The 19,318-nt window shown below is 43.7% G+C and overlaps 1 long non-coding RNA gene across 1 annotated transcript; it reads left to right on the plus strand.

Annotated features, from left to right (window-relative positions):
- The first annotated feature begins 780 nt into the window (after positions 1-780).
- LOC124511232 (uncharacterized) lies at positions 781-11,059 on the plus strand. The gene is made up of 2 exons (XR_006961844.1): positions 781-1,780; positions 10,989-11,059. It is a non-coding gene; the product is annotated as an uncharacterized LOC124511232 (long non-coding RNA).
- The last annotated feature ends 8,259 nt before the right edge of the window (positions 11,060-19,318 follow it).

Here is a 19,318-nt window from a genome sequence, read left to right on the forward strand (position 1 = left end):
ACCCTTCTTTTGTGTGTATATCAGTCTGCTCAGGCTGCTGTAACAAAATCCCACAGACTGGGAGGCTTGCACGGCAGACATCTGTTTTCTCGCAGTTCTGAAGGCTGCAAGGTCAAGGTCAAAGTATCAGCAGGTTTGGTTTCTGCTGAGACCCCTGTGCGTGGCTTGTAGACACCCTGTTCTCACCCTGTCCTCACATGGTCTTTCCCCTGAGTGGCAACATTGCTCATGTTTCTTCCTCTTTTTTACAAGGACACCAGTCATATTGGATTAGGGTCTCATCCCTATGACTTTAACTGTAATTACTCCCCTAAAGACCCTATCCGCAACTCGTGACATTGGGGGTTAGGGCTTCACGTACGAATTTGAGGGGAACACACTTCAGTCCGTAGCTGTATATGGTACCTTGTGGGGTAGTGCCCTGTGTTCTTTTAGGCATTTAGGGCCAGAACATTTTGGAGTTGAAAGGGTTACTAGAAGTGTTCAAGTTTAACTTTCCCGCAAAGTCAGAATCCCTGGAAAATAGTTATTATTTCACTGGGGAGCTGAACTTTTCTGGTTGGCACGTCTGATATATAGGTTAATAATGTATAGCAGATAGAAGTAAAGGGAGAGGAGTGTGGGGGAGGTGTGCAGGCAGGCATTTTGAATTCCAAGGCAGATTTATCCGTAGTAATAAAAGGGGTCTGTCGGAGGAAGCAATGATAACGAAAGTAGAAATGATAACACTTTAAAAGCAGGGCCCAGAAAAGTAAGTGTAGCGCTGAGTTTGGGGCAAGGATCCCGGGGGCTGTCTAATCTCCATACCCTGGCTTCCCCAAGGAGGTGCCCACCGCCTGCAGGAAGTTGTGTGGAGATGGGGATCAGGAATAATGTGCAAACAGAGTTATAGGATGCAGAAAATGTCATGATTCTGGGGAAGATGACCATATATTTTCTCTTCCAAACACGGGCATTGCTTAGAGTGACAGGGACGCCAGACGACAGGTGCACAGCAAGAACCCGGATGTGTGGTCACTCTAATATTTACAGGACTGTTGCCAGGGGAGGCTCAGTGGGTCAGTGTGGATGCGGGCCCTGGGGACGTGTGATCCTCCCGGACATCTGAGAAGTGACATTCTGCATGAAACTCCGTAACTGTTCCCTTTGGCCAAGCTGGGGCCCAAGAAGGTTAACGAGCTACACCTTTGAAACGTCAATCTCTGTACTACCCTGGCAACCCCAGAAAGGCCACGAAGTGCCCATTCCCTTTCTTTAACTTCCGCACGTTGATTTTTAACTCTTTCTCAGCTTTCAGATGTACGTTTTAACCTTTCAATTGTCAAAACTCAATACCCGACAATACCTTCTTACTGTGGATTCATACAGAATTGAAACGTGTCACCAAATTCCGTGCCTTGGCAGTAGATTATGCAAAGTGTCATTTCCTCACAAAACATAACACAGAATCTGGAAAACAGAACTAGTAGAGTATCATCTTAAATGTTTCACAACTTTTTTAAAAGTAATCTGTGCATCCGGTGTGAGTCTCGAACTCACGACCCTGAGATCAAGAGTCATGTGCTTCACTTACTGAGCCAGCCAAGAGCCCCTCATATTAAATGTTAATGATCAGCCCAAGGGTGACAAAAACCACCCACCATCCCTCGTCCCAGCAACTGACTCATTATTGATCTAATTCAGTTAATTCTCCTGTAATTCCCTTAGTCATGCGTGTGTGATGAAATCCTGGCCCATGAAGTGTTTGAAGCCAGCTGCGAAGATTCAGTCTTAAAAAGAGGTACATGGAAACATACCCTCTCTTTTTTGCCTCTGGAAGTTGTGTGGTTGTGAAACCGGGAGCAGCTGCAGCCATCTTGTGATCATGAGGAGAGCTGGTGGAGGACAAACAGGTTGCTCAGGTTGGAGGCCAAGGTAGAAAGACAGGAAGTATTAAGACGCCTGACACAATTGTTGAGGTGCTCAACTGTGGAGTTCAGCTGCAACAGTGGAACAGCCTTTCCTGTGGACTTGGCTTATGTCTTGAAACTCAGCAGTATAGTTGGTTTACAATTTGTATCTGATAGATTTCTAAAAGTTTGTGCAGGTCTGTGTCTGCTCTTCCTTGCTTCTGCTGGCCTTTTCTCCCGGAACCTTATTTGCCGATTTGCCATTTATCTCTGTGCCGGGGCCGTGGGCCTTAGAAAAATGGTATCCAGGGCTTCTGGGAGGTTGGGATAGAGGTGCTTCCTCCATAGAGGATTTATATTTGCTTCTGCCAGATACCCGGGGGCTCTACTGGTCAGTGACACCTTAAACCCAATTCCTGGCTTGAGATTCCAGAAGGGAACTAGGCCTGCAAATCTGCCCCAGGCAGCAAGGATGGGGCTGCAGTCAAGACCCCTCCAGGACAGTTTCTTTCTCTTTCTTCTTTTTCTTTCCTTTTCTGTAGTCAGTGCCCAGCAACCTTCTCCGAGATCCCCTAGGATCGTAGGGGATGGGAAAGTTTGTTTCTGGTTCACACTTTCCTTGACAGGGGACTTTTGGGGGTATCAGCCGTAGGAAGCACCCCAGTAAGACCCCTGCCTGGGCGTTGATTTCTCCCTCTCCCTCGGGGAGGCCTCAGAACCCAAGTTCTTGTGCCCTGGAGCAAAGTGGCTGAGCATTCCTTCTCTGGATTCAGGCTTTGCCTCAACGTTGGCCCAAGCATTTGCCCCCACGTTGGCCCAAGCATTTGCCCCCAACTTATCAGTTCTTTCATTTTTTTCCAGCATTGCTCTTCGTATCTCATCTAGCAACATACCCTTTTCATTGAGAGAGTTACTCCCCCCCTGTCATTAGTTTTGTGTGAGAACATTCATTCATTACTGTTTCAGTCACTTGGGTCAGGAGTTTCTGTTGCTTTCAGGCAACTGAGCCCACTCTGGACACCTTAACGGCATTCTGGAGAAAATTCTGTCAGGACGTCTAAAAGAAACCCAAAGCCTTTAATAGTAGGATTTGGGATGCACTGCCTCAATAAGGATTTCTTAGTTGTTCTGGGAAAAGCTGTATAGGAGAAAAAAAATTGACTTGTAAAGGAGATGTGGCACAAATACGACAGCACAAAAGAAGAGTAACATTTATTATGGAGGGCTGATAGCCATTCAACTCTTGAGCTTTATCATCTCTGGACTAAAACTCTGGTCCCTTAGATTAAACAATGAGATTCTATTACTTAAGATGTGCAGATAACGTGACAGAATTGAGAGGGAGAACAAAGGGAAGGAGGAGGGGAGGAGGGGGGAGTGAGAGGAGGAGGGAGGGGAGGAAATAAGGGGAGAGAGATGTGTTCTATCCTGTTCCCACCTGGAAGCAAAAAAATGGTTCACCCCCATGTTTTCTGCTGTTTTGGGTCGGTCAGATCATACTGTGCCGTGAGTCCTGAGGTCTTGGGAGGCTTCCTCACTGGGACACAGTCATAGCCGTGACCCTGCCAAGTTTACACACAGTATGGTTTACGTTTGGCTTTGTTTTCAAGCTGGAAGCTTTAAATTATATTTAGAGCCACGTAGGTGTAGTGGCTATAAAACCAATTTTAGCTAGACAGGATATCTTAGAAAACATCAGGAAGCCGGGATCTTGGGTCCACCTTGGTTTTCACGTTGCCTCTAGATCTTGAGAGAATCTCGACTTCTCTGAGCCTCTTGGCCCCTATCGTTTAGATAAGTGGTTCGGCACGATGATCTTTAAGATTCAGATTCTGACACGCTGCTCTATCAATCCAGATTTATTTAAGATTTTAAAGCCTGTATCTGATGGCAAGTCACCAAGTTGATTTAATACTGTCCTCCGCCTTGCTCTATTTCCCTTAGAGCCATCCCGGCCCTCGTGGGTCGTTGCACTGTCACGGGGCTTCGCTGTGGAGGATGCCGTGGGGTACAGCTCAGACCCTGCAGGACCCAGCCCTGGCCGCTGGGCGGCCTGCTCAGACCCTGCCTGGGAAATCAGTGCCTCAAGTGAAGGGAGCTGCCTCACCCAACAGGATGTTCCTTCCTAGGGGACAACTCAAGTCCCAACGCTGGCCTAGTGGGTCTAGGCGGCCCTAACAGAATACAACAAACTGGGGGGCTTAAGCAACGGACATTTCTTTTCTTATCTGGAGGCTGGAAGTCCAAGATCAGGGTGCCAGTGGGGTCGTTGGTTTCTTCTGAGACCCATTTTTATGGCTTACGGATGGATGTCTTCTTGCTGTGTTCTCACGTGGCCTTTTTTCTAATTGCCCATCCCTGGCGTCTCTTTCTCTATCTACCTTTTTATTTTCTTTTTTTCTCCCCAGTATTTATTGAGCTCCTACTATATAGTGGGCACAAACACTGTGCCAGGACTTAGGGACGCAGCAGTGTGGAGGATGGACAGACAAGGGCCCGGCTCTCCTAGAGCTTCTGTTCTAGTTGTTGTTGTCTTACAAACAGGGTGCAGGGGTGAAGAGCACCTGGCTCGGGGGGGGCCCAAACAGACCAGGTTCAGCCACTCACCACTGACAAAATCCAAAAGCAGAGAGATGAGTGGTGGTGAAACAAGAAAGGAATTTATTTCAGTGAGGCCAACACCAGGAAGACAGTGCATTGACGTCTCGAAGACGTCTCCAAAGTGCTGAAAATCCTTCCAGGTTTATGTAAGAAGAATGTGGGACAGTGGGTACATGTAGGTGGGCAGTGAAGGGCAGGTTAGTCCTTGTCCTGGGGTCAGTCACATGGGGGCAGTCATATTGCTCGAGGGGGCATTTTCAGTTCCCATCGTGGATGCTTTGCTCCCAGGGTCTATTTCCTGAGTTAAGAGAGAAGCTGGAAAGAACTTAATCAATCACAAAGTGCAGGGTTGCCTGGGTGGCTCAGTCAGTTAAACATCCAACTCTTGGTTTTGGCTCAGGTCACGATCTCACGATTTTGTGTATTCGAGCCGCACGTTGGGCTCTGGGCTGGCAGCATGATCCTGCTTGGGAGTCTCTCTCTGCCCCTACCCCGCTCACTCTGTCTCTGTCTCTCTCAAAATAAATAAATAAACTTAAAAAAAATAAAGAAGGTACAGATGGACGTCAAAATGGAGAGAGTTGAAGTCCTCTTCCAGTTTTGTCAAGATTTAAAAAAAATTTTTTTTAACGTTTATTTATTTTTGAGACAGAGAAGAGACAGAGCATGAACGGGGGAGGGTCAGAGAGAGAGGGAGACACAGAATCGGAAGCAGGCTCCAGGCTCTGAGCTGTCAGCACAGAGCCCGATGCGGGACTTGAACTCACCAGCCGTGAGATCATGACCTGAGCCAAAGCTGGACACTCAACCAACTGAGCCCCCAGGCACCCCTCATTCATCTATTTTTTAAAGTTTATTTATTTTGAGAAAGAAGAAGACAAAGAGAGAAAGAAGGAGAGAGAGAGATAGAAAGAAAGGAAGAAAGAAAGAAAAAAAGAAAGGAAGAAAGAAAGAAAGTGGGGGTGGGGCAGAGAGAGAAGGAGAAAGAATCCTAAGCAGTCTCCATGCTGTCAACACAGGGCCTGACGTGGGTCTCTATCCCATAAACTGTGAGATCATGACCTGAGCAGAAATCAAGAGTCAGATGCATAACTGACTGAGCCACCCAGGTGCCCCTATCTATTCATCTGTTGACAGACACTTAGGTTGCTTCCAAATCTTGGCCATAAATCTTAAGTGAACTCAGGTGTGTATAGATCTCTTCAAATTGATGTTTATGTTTTCTTTGGATAAATACCCAGGAGTGGAATTGCTGGTAGTCTATTTTTAATTTTTTGAGGAACCTCCATACTGTTTTCCACAGTGGCTCACCAATTTATTTTCCCACCAACTGTGCATAAGAGTTCCCTTTTCTCCTCATGCTCACCAATATTTGTTATTTTTTGTCTTTTTGGTTCTAGCTAATCTGACAGGTGTGACACCTCATTGTGGTTTCCATGTGCATTTCCTTGACTATTAGTAACGTTGAGCATCTTTCCATGTGTCTGTTGGCCATCTGTATCTTCTTTGCAAAACATGTCTATTCATATCTGCTGCCCATCTAATAATCAGGTTGTTTGCTTTTTTGATATTAAGTTGTATCCTTTTTTTTTTTTTTTGGTCAGAATTATTTCTGTTTATTTTATGGCAATTTAGAAAATCCCAAATACTTTTGTTATTTTAATATGGCAGAGTGGCTTGTTAATTATGAGACATCTTTCCCTGTAGGTGTTCATCATTCTGTTATTACTCGGTTACTTGGCTGAGGAGAAATGTCACAATAATTGGCCATGGATTTCTCATCTTAGTTTTTTTTTTTTTTATTAAGTTTTAAATTTTAATTCCAGTATAGTTAACATACAGTGTTATATTAGCTTCAGGTGTAGAATCTAGTGATTCAGCAATAATCTGTAGATTATTTAGTGCTCATTGTGATAAGAGTTGTGTAAGTTTTAAAATATATTCTAAACATGAGCCCCTTGTTGGATGTATAATTTGCAAATATCTTCTTCCATTTAGTAGTGTGCCTTTTCACTTTGTTGATGGTTTCCTCTGCTGTGCAAAACTTTGTAGTTTGATGTAATATTTGTTTATTTTAGCTTTTGTTGCCCTTGCCTGAGGAGACTGACCCCTGAAAATATGGCTAAGACTGATGTCAAAGAGCTTACTGCCTATGTTTCTTCTAGGAGTTTTATGGTTTCAGGTTTTACATCGAGTCTTTAATCCACATTGAATTTATTTTTGTATATTGTGTAAGATATTGGTCCAGGTTCGTTCTTTTGCATGTAGCCGTCCTATTTTCCCAACATCATTTATTGAAGGGGCCGTCTTTTCCCCATTGTATATTCTTGCAGCTTGTTATAGATTAACTGACATATATATGTGGGTTTATGTCAGGGCTCTCTATTCTGTTCCATTGATCTATATGTATATTTTCATGCCAGTACCATACTGTTTTGATGACTATAACTCTGAAGTATAGTTTTAAATCAGGGAGCATGATACCTCCAGCTTTGTTTTTCTTTCCCAAGATTACTTTGGTTTTTTGGGATCTTTTGTGTTTCTACATAAACTTTAGGACTCTTTGTTCTAGTTCTATGAAAAATGCCAGTGGAATTTTGATTGGGATTGCATTGAATCTGTATATTTCTTTGGGTAGTATGGACATTCTAATAATATTAATTCATCCAGTCTATGAGCATGGAATGTCTTTCCATTCATTTGTGTCATCTTCCATTTCTTTAATCAATGTCTCATGGTTTTTAGAGTACAGGTCTTTCATCTTGATTAACTTTATTCCTAGGTGTTTTATTCTTTTTGATGCAATTGTAAATGGGATTATAGCCTTGATTTTTCTTTCTGATAGCTCATTATAAGCATATAGAAAAATTACTCTTTCTGTGTATTAATTTTGTATCTTGTGATTTTATTGAATTTATTTATTAGTTCTAACAGTTTTGAAGTGAAATCCTTATGGTTTTCTATATATAATATTATGCCATCTGCAAATAGTGACAATTTTACTTTTTCTTTTCCAATTTCCAATTTTTCTTTTCCAATGACTTGTATTTCCTTTTCTTGCCTAATTGCTGTGGCTAGGACTTTCAATACTATGTTAAATGAAAGTGGTGAGAGTGGACGTCCTTGTGTTGTTACTGATTTTAGAGGGAAAGACTTCAACTTTTCACTGTTGAGTATGATGTTAGCTGTGGGTTTGTCACATCTGGCCTTTCTTATGTTGAGGTATGTTGCTTCTATATTTACCTTGATGAGAGTTTTTATCATAAATGGATGTTAAATTTTGTCAAATGCTTTTTCTGCATGTATTGAAGTGATCATATTATTTTTAGTCTTTATTTTGTTAATGTGGTATATCATGTTGATTGATTTGCAGATGTTGAACCAAGATTCTTGCTTCCCTGGAATAGATCCCACTAGATCATAGTGTATGATACTTTTAATATATTGTTGAATTTGTTTCACTAATATTTTGTTGAGGATTTTTGCATCTGTGTTCATTAAGGATATTGGCCTATAATTTTCTTCTGTGTGGTGTCTGTCTGGGTTCAGTATCAGGGTAATGCTGGCCTTGTAAAATGAGTTTCAAAGTGTTCCTCCCTCTTCAATTTTTTGCAATAACTTGAGAAAGATAGGTGTTAGCTCTTCTTAAAAACTTGGTAGAACTTGCCTGTGATGCTCTCTGGTCCTGGACTTTTCTTTTTGGAGAGTTTAAAAATTAAAATAGGTTCAATTTTGTTACATATAATCAATCTATTCAGATTTTCTGTTTCTTTGTGATTCAGTGTCAGAAGGTATTTTTTAGGAAGTTATCCCTTTCTTCTATGTTTTCTAATTTTTTAGCACACATTATTCATAATATTCATAGTCTCTTAAGATACTTTGTATTTCTGTGGGTAACTTCTTCCTTTCATTTCTGATCTTATTTATTTGGGTTCTCTCTCTCTCTCTCTCTCTCTTTATGAGTCTGGCAAGAGGTTTATCAATTTTGGTTATCTTTTTAAAAAGCCAGCTTTTAGATTCATTGATCTTTTCTATTGTTGTTTTTTTTTGTTTTGTTTTTGGTTTCTATTTCATTTACTTCCGCTCTTATCTTTATTATTTCCTTCCTTCTACTAACTTTAGGTTTTATTTGTTCTTTTTGTAGTTCCTTTAGGTGCAAGGTTAAATTGTTTATTTGGATTTTTCTTGTTTTTTTGAGGTAGGCCTGTGCCACTTTGAACTTTCTTCTTAGAACTGCCTTTGTCGTGTCCCACAGATTTTGGAAAGTTGTGTTTCCATTTTCATTTGTCTCGAATTATATTTTGATTTCCTCTTTGATTTCTTCATGTACTCATTGATTGTTTAGTAGCATGTTGTTTGTCCCTGCATGTTTGTGTTTTTTTTCAGTTTTCTTCTTATAATTAATTTCTAGTTTTAGCCATTGTGGTCAGAAAAGATGCTTGGTATGATTTTAATCTTGAATTGATTGAGACCTATTTTGTGGCCGAACATGTAGTCTTTAAGTAAAGCTTCCTCAAAATGCATAGATTTCTACAATTAACAGTGACTACCACTGGAGGATATTCAGTGGAGGTAAATGGCATGACTAGGTGGTCTCTAAGGTTCCTTTTATAGGACTTGCCTGTACTAATTCATTGTCACCTGACAGCTCTTCCTTAAATAGTCAAAGGGTGCAGGGGCTCAAATAAAAGTGAAAGTTACACATCATGTACCTGATTTTGCTGTTCTTAGGCCCAACTTAGCTCTTTGCCCCAGCTCCCAGAGACCTGAAACAGTTTCACTTTCTCTCTGCCTACCCTTCTTGTACAAACCAAGAAAGGATTTCAGGTCATCAAAATCACAGAAATGAACAATTACAGTGGGGTGAATTTGAGAATTTACTCTTTATTGAGCATCTGTTCTCAGCAGAGCACTCTACCATGGGGAATAGGAAAGAAGTAAAGGGGAAGAAAATCTGGCTCTAAAGCCATGACAAGGCAGATGGAGAGATGAGTTATATTCAGACTAAAACTTGTCATTATCGTGGGAGATATATCCAGAAAGGAGACCATCAGTCACATTAGGGAGGACCAGATGATGGAGGCCTTGCTTCTGGAAATCAAAGCAAAATGTAGGCCCAGCTACCAAGGGCAACCCCAGCTGTGGGAATCTCTTTATCTCTCTTTGTCTGTTCATTAAAGGCAACGTGGCCTCTGACAGGCACCAGTTAAAGATTTCCGCTTATTGGTCCTGGTTTTGCAAGACGGTGACTTTGGAGGAAGATGTAGAAAGGAGACTCAATCTCCAGCTGCCTTGGACCAAGTTCCCCCAAAACAATCTTGGTAGAGCCAGCGGGTTGAGAACCTCTTACAAATCATCTGAAAAGTCTTTTGAACGCCTTGGAAGCAGATACGGAGTAAACATAATGATTATGTTTGTAATATTAATACAAAAAGGGTAACTTGTCTCAGTTGTGCTGTTCGTACTGGCAGCTGTTATTGTTCACAGAACCTATAGCCTCAACAAGAAGTTAGTATATTTATGTCTGTACCGCTTCCTCTAGGAGTCCTGTATATGTGCCTAAGAAAAAAGTCACATTGAGCCAAATACGTAACCTACCTAACAGGCACAGGAAACTCTCAAAGATTTGGAAGAAAACCTTTCCAGAGTTAGGGAGAGAGCAGCAGAATTCCACTGTCAGATCCACCTCCTGGCTTCTGTCGCCTCACAGTGGAGAGCTGGCAGAGCAGTGTGCCTTTTCCCTACCCTCTCTGGGACTATTATCTGCAATGAGATGTCATGAAGGAATTAAGCATCCTGAGGTTGGTACTAAGTCCAATGAAAGACCACAGGGAGGCTTGACCTGAATTGTGAGATAGCTCTGAAGCCAACACTCTGGAACTTTCACTAGGCAAGACCAGGCTGCCTGAACCGACTACCGTTTTCTTTGATCAAGGTTCAAGGCTTTGGCGCATCGGGGAGGTTCTAGAAGCCCACTGGGGGGCATCTTATGGGAGCCAGCACAGATTTGGGCTGAATTAGGATTTATGGTATGAAATCAGTTTAAAAACCTAAAGAGATTCTACAGAGACTAAATTGCCCTCTCTCTAGGATCCCCTAAAGCAACTCCAATCCTGTTTTGGGATTCAAAGTCTGAACTAGATTTGTCCTGCAAACCCACGACTGGCTGACTGGTCAGGGATTACCAGGTTCAGAACCGTCCTTGGGGATGCGGAACTTATCTAGAAACTTCTGATCCACGTGCACTCCTAGAACATTCCCTCGGTGGTCACTAGGCAGTGTTTGCATCTTTACTTGGTCTATATTTACCCCATACCTTTGACAGTTTAATACTCAGTTGATGATAATGTCAAAATACATTCTTTTTCATGACTTATATTCGTCTGTATGTCCTCTGTTACTAGGAAGTATTTTCTTCTAATTTTTTTTGAAAATGAACCTTTTAAAAATGAACCATTTAAAAATGAACTTTTTAAAAAACCTCTTTTTAACTTCTAGGAGAAAGTGGATCCTTTTCTGCATTTCTGCATATTCACCCAATGATGTGTAATAAAAATACATTGCGTTTACATATCGGATTTTCTTCCAAAGACTATTCCCAACCATCATCTGCTTGATTTTATAGATATAAATAGACACGTATGTAGATATACACGAGACCAGATTAATATGCACATATAAATATATAGTTATTAAATATGTGTTTATATACATCTGAACAATGTAGTATTAATATTGTGTATGTGGATGTATGTATGTACATCAGTGGGTATATATAAGGGTATTTGCGTATGTGCATTATGTGTGTGTGTGTGTGTGTGTGTTATAGGTAATTATAAAACTTAAGCAAAGTATAGTATGGGAACATAAGTGTCAATTTTGTCTAAGACCAAAAAAGGTGTTTGTGACAGCATATGAAAATTTTTTTTTAATATTTATTCATTTTTTAAGAGAGAGAGAGAGAGAGAGAGACAGAGCGTGAGTGGGGGAGGGGCAGAGAGAGGAGGAGACACAGAATCCGAAGCAGGCTTCAGGCTCTGAGCTGTGGGCATGAGCCCGATGCAGGGCTCGAACTCACGGACTGCGAGATCATGACCTGAGCTGAAGTCGGATGCTTAACTGACTGAGCCACCCAGGCGGCCCGCATATGGAAAATTTTCAGTGATGAATTTAAAACTGCTGGCTTGTTCCATTACTATTTTAAGCTACATCTGAGGAAATGGACTGCTGTCTGTGTGTGCTCCCTGGGACAAATGCTTCTCTGAGATCCACGTCTCCCCCTGGACCTTGGGGTTATTTTTAACCATCCCAGAATATGGATCTCTGGGCTGTTTGAGAGAAGCAGCTATTTTTCACTTCCCAAAGCCTTTTGCACTCTGTCCTTCTGGTAAAAGGCGGCTGGTGATGTATCAGGGGCAGATGCCTGGGAGCCCCGACAGCTAGAGGGCCTCCTTGCTGGGGGTCTCTGCAGACTGAATAGAGGAGCAGAGGGGAAAAAAGCGGAGCCTGACCGCGGCCCCCACCTTTCAGTGCAGCCAGGCATCCCCACCATCCTCCACCTCGGGGCCTGGGCATGGAGGCATGGGGAGGGTGGGAGGGTGGTGCTGCGGTCTAGCTTGGGCAGTGCGGTGGTTTGGAGCATTTGACACCAACATTGGTGTTCTCTACCGGACAAAATTACTTCCTCTAGTGGTCAATAATAAGTAGCAATCGTTCTTCTCTATTAAAAATAATATATTTTAATTTCAAAGATACCCAACTGTAGTAAACTCTTTGCGTTCTGAACTAAAATGTGCATGTATCAGACAAAAATAGTGCACTGCACTTTTTCACTCTTCCACGTTTTTTTTTTCAACGTTTATTTATTTTTGGGGGGACAGAGAGAGACAGAGCATGAACGGGGGAGGGGCAGAGAGAGAGGGAGACACAGAATCGGAAACAGGCTCCAGGCTCCGAGCCATCAGCCCAGAGCCCGACGTGGGGCTCGAACTCACGGACCGCGAGATCGTGACCTGGCTGACGTCGGACGCTTAACCGACTGCGCCACCCAGGCGCCCCACTCTTCCACGTTTTAAGCACAAAGAAAACTTCCGCGTGGTCATATAAAATAATGAAATTGAAGGGACGCAAGTTCTGGCTTTTCGTCTTCACAGTCATTGTCCTGTCGTCGTTTATTTTGAGTCTGCTGTTGAAACACAGCCGCGTGCCATGTTACAGGGCTGGAGACAAAAACTGGCCCAAAGCGAACTTGAGTGAGGCCGTGCTGTTACCAGTTTATCGTCAGAATGACTGCGTGTTGATGAGTCCATGTAAGTCGGAATAACTGGGGATCCTCCAAATTAACTTCCATAGAGAATACAGTGATTGTGGAAGGATAAGTAATTCAAGTGTGCTCATGTGCAGCTCACCTGAATTAGTAAAAGTCACCAACACCGGTGGCAGCTGTTTATAGCCTGTCGTACAAAAAGATTTTTTGCAGAGGTGCATAATGCGAATTGTTGGTGTGTGTTGATGTGCAAAGGAGATTGACTTACAGTTTGTTTTCTTTTAAAAAAAATCTTTTTTTAACGTTTATTTATTTAAAAAAAAAATTTTTTTTTCGACGTTTATTTATTTTTGGGACAGAGAGAGACAGAGCATGAACGGGGGAGGGGCAGAGAGAGAGGGAGACACAGAATCGGAAACAGGCTCCAGGCTCTGAGCCATCAGCCCAGAGCCCGACGCGGGGCTCGAACTCACGGACCGCGAGATCGTGACCTGGCTGAAGTTGGATGCTTAACTGACTGCGCCACCCAGGCGCCCCAACGTTTATTTATTTTTGAGAGACAGAGAGAGACAGAGCGCGAGCAGGGGAGGGTCAGAGACAGAGGGAGACACAGAATCTGAGGCAGGCTCCAGGCTCTGAGCCGTCAGCACAGAGCCCGACGCGGGGCTCGAACTCATGGACCGCAAGATCATGACCTGAGCCAAAGTCGGATGCTTAACGGACTGAGCCACCCAGGAGCCCCCAGTTTGTTTTCCTTATCAACATTTTTGTTCCTGCCAGTGACACACCCCATTATTACCAGCACCTGGCTGTTGCGCCCCGGCCTCTTCATAATGCAAAGAAAAGGGCTTCTGAACTTAGAAGATTTGGCCTTGGGTGTTGGCCTATGACCTTGAGAAACTGGCCAATGTTGTCGTGGTTCACTTTGCTTGTCTATACAATGAAAAGAACAGGTGCACCTGGGCGGCTCGGTCGGTTGAGCGTCCGACTTCGGCTCAGGTCGTGATCTCGCAGTCCGTGAGTTCGAGCCCCGCGTCAGGCTCTGTGCCGACAGCTCGGAGCCTGGAGCCTGCTTCGGATTCTGGGTCTCCCTCTCTCTCTGCCCCTCCCCCGTTCATGCTGTGTCTGTCTCTGTCCCAAAAATAAATAAACGTTGAAAAAAAAAATTAAAAAAAAAATGCACAATCTGGGGGCACCTGGGTGGCTCAGTTGGTTAAGCGTCTGACTTCGGCTCAGGTCATGATCTCGCGGTCCGTGAGTTCGAGCCCCGCGTCAGGCTCTGTGCCGACAGCTCGGAGCCTGGAGCCTGCTTCGGATTCTGGGTCTCCCTCTCGCTCTGCCCCTCCCCCGCTCACACTCAGTCTCTCTCACTATCTCTCAAAAATAAACATTTCATAAATAAATAAATAAATAACATTAAAATAACAGCACTTCTCTATGTGACCTCGCATAGCCGTCGTGAAGATTCCATACATGTGGAGCCTGTAATATCTGTACACAAATACCAGTTTGCACAACTAGCCCCTGGAGTTGTGGTTTGCCGTGGAAGAATCTGGCCGTGAGGCTCCCCCTACCTCTTTTCTCTCCCCATCACTGGACCCTGCTTCCTGGTCTGCTTCCTAAACACAGTGCTGTCATTTCTGCAGGTTCTGGCTCTGACTCTTGGCTTCTCTCTCCCCAGTGCTGCTTTTTTCCCCCCTCATCTCTGCTGAGCTCATCTACTTTCTGTTTCTACTTTTAATTAGCCCAAAAACAGTTCTCAAACCCACCCTCTCCAGTGCCAGGCCAACATTTCCAACAAATCCTCTTCTCCATAATATTCTCCTCCCAATTCCCCACTTTTGCAGCCTCTGCCCTGTGTTTCAGTGATCCGAACATAGGCCTCAGACCTGGGCCCCAAAGATGACTCTCATCCTCCTCTACATCTAAACAGAAATGAGCCAGAGGGGGCGGAGGGGATGGGCGTGGGGGTTTCGGGGCCAGGGGACTCTGGATTCAGATCCTGGCTGTGCCGTGTACTAATTTCTTGATGCTCTCTAAATCCTGGAGTCCTTAAGTGCATTTTGACCCACCCGAAATACAAACTCACAGAGCCAGTGATTTATTATTTGCGTAATGTTCTTTCTCTCTCAGAGGCTTGGAATATTTTTAATTATAATACTTAATTGTGGTAAAATACACACACCATTAAGCTTATCATCTTTAGCATTTGTAAGTGTGCAGTTGTGGTAATAAGTACACCCACATTGTGGTGCGATCACCACCACCATCCGTTCTGCAGAACTGAAAACAGTGATTCCCGATTTCCCCCTCCCCTCTAGCTCCTGGCAACCACCGTTCTACTTCCTGTCTCTGATTGCGACTCCTCTAGGTACCTATATAAAAGTAGCATCTTATAATATTTATCCTTTTGTGTCTGGCTTATTTCATTTAACACAATGCCCTACGTTGTCACACGAGTCAGAATTTCCAAACTTTTTAAAGCTGAATAAAATTCTGGTGTGTCTGTGTGTGTGTGTGATCTTTTGTTTATCCGTTCATCCCGTCAGCGGACAGTTGGGTTGATTCCACCTCTTGGCTATTGCAAATAACACTATGAACGTGAGCATACAAATATCTCTTTGAGACCCTGCTTTCGATTCTTTGGGTCTATACCCAGAAGTGGGATTGCTGGATCATACGGTAATTTTGCGTTCAACTTTTTGAGGAACCACCCTCCCGCTTTCCATAGCCATTGTCCTATTTTACATTTTCACCCACAGTGAACAAGGGTTCCAGTTTCTCCCCATTCTCATCACCACTTATATTCTGGGGTTTGATACACATTTTTTTTAAGATGAAGAATTATCTAGGTTTTATCCAGTGTTTCTCTAAACTTATAGGAGGATCACCTCCCCAGAACCATCTGGAACACTTGTAAAAATGCACATTCCTCGTCCCCTCCACCGAGTAGGGCCTCTGAACGTGACTTCTGAGGCCAAGTGCTGTGTGCACCTGTCGCCTTTATTCACAGGAACGCCTCCGGCAGGTGAGGTCTTGGCCAGCTGACGAGCCCTTGAGGCGAGATTTAGAGGGAGAGCACCCTCCAGCCCCCTGAAAACCACAGCATGCAGGAGAACTCCATCGGGATCGTCTCATCGCCGGGATTCCAGTGACGGCACAAGTGGAAGAATGATAATCATTCATATTGGTGTTTTTTTTTTTCCAGTTTTCAGGCTTTTCAATGGTAATCCACTAAAAAAAAAAATCACATTAAGGTCTGGAAACAGGACATTTTTAGCTAAGGAAATGCTCTTGATCAAAAAGCAGATTTTGACTGGTGATGCTCGACGAAGTACCTATTATCAGCTTCCTACAGATCTCCTCAGAGCCATTCTCAGGCATTAGGGAAGCAATCTTCACAAGGGCCACTTCCCTGGGTGTAATGCCTACTGTGCTATGAGTCATGCCTTTTGTCTTGTGCCTGGAATTTGGGGATGTTTACGAAAAGTTGTTGTAAATACGAGTCATAATTCCTCTTTTCACAAGATTCTTTATTTCACAAAAATGAGTGGCTCATCACGTACAAACGTCATATCACTTCCAGCCCTATTGTCACCCGCAAGTAGTCTCTCAGTTTTACTAGGGATTATTTAAAGGCTTTCGAGAACAGTATGTCATGGAAATCCACCAGGCAACACAGTTTCTGGGTCGCCACCGATAATGTTGAAATACACGTGTGCATCGACCGGACCAACTTCGTCTCTTGAGGGCAGAAAATGGAGTCTTGCTTTTGGAAGCAAATGGCAAAGACAGGCAAAACACCTTTTTAAATGCAGGCTTCTTGAGTTTGAGCACAGCATCTATTTTCTTGCTTCATTTAAAGTCCCAAAGCAGGTGGAGATGTAACGGACACGCACCGCATGCCAACATTTTCCTTAGCACGCTAAAACCTTATTTTCAATTTAAACTGCGCTGGCACCGAGCATTAATATTTTAAAGTGAAGCGTGGCAGTTCATAACTTTTTTAAAAGTGGAGAATGGGCCACTTGAGCTTTCTTTCCCGGTGGTGTCTCTCAGCATTCAGACATGGATACGAGACCAGACCAGATGGGTATAACAGTGAAGCAGGACATAGTCCAGACTGCCCAGCTAGTCTCAGGCAAAACAAACAATGCAATAAAAAAAAAAAAAAAGACAACATTCCATTGAATCCCTGTAGATAGAAATACGTGTTATGTAAACTGTCACTTATGCTTGTTTGTACTTGGCAAATGTTGGTGGAGGGAGAGAATAAAGTTCCAAATAAGATGGCCAGATGTGTGCGCCTAATGGGAGAAGTAAGCACGCTGTTTATGGAGGCAAATATTTAAAGGGAAAAATTATACTCTTCGTTTCTACGGGGGCATACTGAGGTGAAGTTGTCTACAGTTAAGGGCAGTTCTGTTCATGCTGTTCTACTCACGCAAATACAACTATACTTTTAATTTGAGTACAGTTGATGCACAACGTTACATTGGTTTCAGCTGTACAACATAGCGATTGAACAACTGTATACATTATGCCGTGCTTGCAAACGTAGCTAGCATCCGTCACCATGTAACGTTATTACAATATCAGTAACTATATTCTCTATGCTGTGCCTTCAGTAACTATATTCTCTATGCTGTGCCTTTATCCTCGTGACTTATTCACTCCATAAGTGGAAGCCTGTACCCCCCCTCCCCACTGGTTTTGCCCATCCCGGTCTCCCTCTGGCAACCATCCGTTTGTTCTCTGTATTCATGGGTCTGATTCTGCTTTTTGTTTGCTTATTTATACACTTGTTTTGTTTTTAAGACTCCGCATATAAGTGAATTCCCATGGTATTTGCCTTTCACGGGTTTTTAAAGGCTCTGAGGCAGGAGAATCCTTAACTGAGTGTTCGGGGTTAATTTGGCCATTTGACAACAAGATGGGAAAGAAGGCAGGCTGGGGAAAGTCGGCCCCTCCTCTTTCTTCTGTTCCACCAACCGAGAACAGTAAGTAGCAAAGGCTTCTTTCAGGAATGGTTTAAAACTCTGCAGAACAAAGCTTCTCAAACTTCAAAGCGCCTACGTCTCCTCTGGGGACTGTTAAAATGCAGATTGTGGTTTAGGGTGTCCTGAGGCTCTATTTCGAAGAAGGTCAGAGGTGATGCTGACAGTGCAGGTCTGAGGAGCACGGGAGTGGTGAGAGAGATTAGAGCGAGGAGAGAAGCAAACATGCACTCCTCCTGGCCGCAGAGCAGAGAGCCCTGAGCCACAGGAAGTCGGCCGGAGCTAATCACCTTACCCTTTGAGCCGTCAGCCTGTTTGGCATTGTCACCAGTCAGACTGAATCCTCGTTTTGAGGTCTAAAAGTGTGCTTTATCCTTTCTCTGGGGTTATAGAAGGCAAAAGAGATTGGCATAGATAGTGCATAACTCAAGAGTCTCGTCGGAGACAACCGTGTTCCCAGTTGACAGAAATCCAGGCCCGACGGACGACTTCCTCCTTTCGGGGATGGACGGTGTCACGAGTATGTCCCTCTCGTGACGAGCTCTCATTTTTCTCCCCATCTTCCCGGGCCTGCCGGGTGTTTAATTTCACAAAAAGTGCTAGTTAAACTTTATCAGGAGTGAAAGTTCATTTTGCCCCAGCGTTCTGGAACAGAGAACACCAGGACTGCGGGAAATTCAGTAAGTCAAAGATGGACGCCAAAGTCATTAAGTCCTCGTTAGCCAAATGCTAACTTCTGCCAGGGCTTAGTTTTTGCCTTTCACCTGATTATTTTCATAAAGGACCACGTTTTATTATTATTATTATTATTATTGCTATTATTATTAAGAATCATGTTTTATTAAGTGTCACAGGGTTGTTTGCAAAATAGATTCAACTTTCTCCTCAGCCTGAAGTCCCTCTCGGCCACTCCCTCTGAGACCTCAGGGCCCACAAACTTCCGGCACCCCCAGGATTCAGTTGCAAGTTCTTCAACCTAGAGCTGCACAGTATGTTTCCGTTGTCCTTGTCTCTCTCTCTCTCTCTCTCTCTCTCTCTCTCTCTTCATTGGCGACTACCAGTCTGTTCCGTGTAGGCACCAACCCATTGAACCTATCACAGGCCTTTAGTCTGAGGTCTCAAAGTTCAAGGGGACCCTTTTTGGTAGTCACGAGGTGCTGATTCTGACCTGGACCTGGTGGTCATGTGGGCCAGACCTAAATAAACAGTCCAGTCCTCTCCCTTTCTGGGCCCGTGGTAAGTTGGTTATCTCTTTTAAAGTTAGGCACATCGCGTGACCTGTGCTGGCCAGTGAAATGTGGGTGGAGGTTGTATGCCACTCCCAGGAGGCGACATTAAGAGTTTGTGCACAATTCTGTTCCCATTCTGCTAGTATCACGGAAGCATTTCCCTGGAGGGATCCTCCAGCAACCCAGCAGGCTGGGCCCCTGGATGGTTACACTAAGAAGAACACCCCCATCACCACATCCTGTAATCCATACTGCACATGTAGTATGAGCTACAAATAGACCTTTGCTGTGCTAAGCCATTGAGGGGTGTGTGTGTGTGTGTGTGTGTGTGTGTCT

Source organism: Lynx rufus, unplaced genomic scaffold, assembly GCF_022079265.1.
Source record: "Lynx rufus isolate CCGP_SWC_20201006 ecotype Redwood Valley unplaced genomic scaffold, mLynRuf1.p SCAF_1, whole genome shotgun sequence".
NCBI lineage: Eukaryota > Metazoa > Chordata > Mammalia > Carnivora > Felidae > Lynx > Lynx rufus.